This window comes from Pavona decussata, unplaced genomic scaffold, assembly GCF_977016875.1.
Source record: "Pavona decussata unplaced genomic scaffold, jaPavDecu1.1 SCAFFOLD_355, whole genome shotgun sequence".
Taxonomy (NCBI): domain Eukaryota; kingdom Metazoa; phylum Cnidaria; class Anthozoa; order Scleractinia; family Agariciidae; genus Pavona; species Pavona decussata.
The window spans coordinates 1,519-2,500 of NW_028145736.1; the positions used below are offsets into that span (position 1 = coordinate 1,519).

The 982-nt window shown below is 46.8% G+C and overlaps 1 non-coding gene across 1 annotated transcript in view; it reads left to right on the forward strand.

The window, feature by feature from the left end:
- The first annotated feature begins 653 nt into the window (after positions 1–653).
- The window catches only part of LOC146452994 (small subunit ribosomal RNA), a 1,800-nt gene continuing 1,471 nt past the window's right edge, over positions 654–982 (forward strand). Inside the window, exon 1 of the ribosomal RNA XR_014859608.1 lies at positions 654–982. This exon is cut by the window's right edge and continues 1,471 nt beyond it. This is a non-coding gene — a ribosomal RNA (small subunit ribosomal RNA).

Genomic DNA, 982 nt, shown 5'->3' on the forward strand with positions numbered 1-982 from the left:
TAAGATGTCACCAGTCATTTGGCATGACTTACAAACGATTTGGCTGGTTGTGGGTTCGATTTTCAAAATTTCATTTTTTTCGCGTTTTTATTTTCTGTCTACCATATCATGCAGTCTCCTTATTAGCGTTTGGGGGTTATAGTGTGGGCAGGTTGGTCGCAAAGGTTCCGAGAGGAGCTGGCTAGTAAACCCTGTCCCTTATGTTCCACGGCGGCAAGGCGGAGAAATAGAGGGCAGAATTGACTAACGGGCAAGGAAAGTTGGGCTTGTAGCTTTCCTTTCGAAGGAGGGAAAAGATGATGCCCGAAAGCATTGTCACTGTAGTGGCAGGCAGAGTGTAGATGGAAGTTGTGTACGCTAGCCTTTGGCTAATGATAGAGACAAAAGAGCAGGAGGATATTTTCCTTCGCAGAAGCACTTTTCTTGCCTTCCTTCAGCTCGCTTGGCGAGTCTGACAGGTATGCCTGAACTGTGCACGGGTCCAGTTGTGAGAAAGACGTGGCAAACAAGACGGGGTTTCCCTTGACCGAGGGACCGTGTGGTCCGTTTGGCTCATGGGTTCCCCCCGTGGAGGCAAAATCTAAGAAAGCTTGCTCTCCCTCTGCGGAGGGGGGCCGCTTAGCAAGGAACTTCTGTTCCCTGCGGTGGATAGTTACCTGGTTGATCCTGCCAGTAGTCATATGCTTGTCTCAAAGATTAAGCCATGCATGTCTAAGTATAAGCACTTGTACTGTGAAACTGCGAATGGCTCATTAAATCAGTTATCGTTTATTTGATTGTACCATTACTACTTGGATAACCGTAGTAATTCTAGAGCTAATACATGCGAAAAGTCCCGACTTCTGGAAGGGATGTATTTATTAGATTAAAAACCAATGCGGGTTCTGCCCGGTCATTTGGTGATTCATAGTAACTGATCGAATCGCACGGCCTTGCGCTGGCGATGTTTCATTCAAATTTCTGCCCTATCAACTGTCGATGG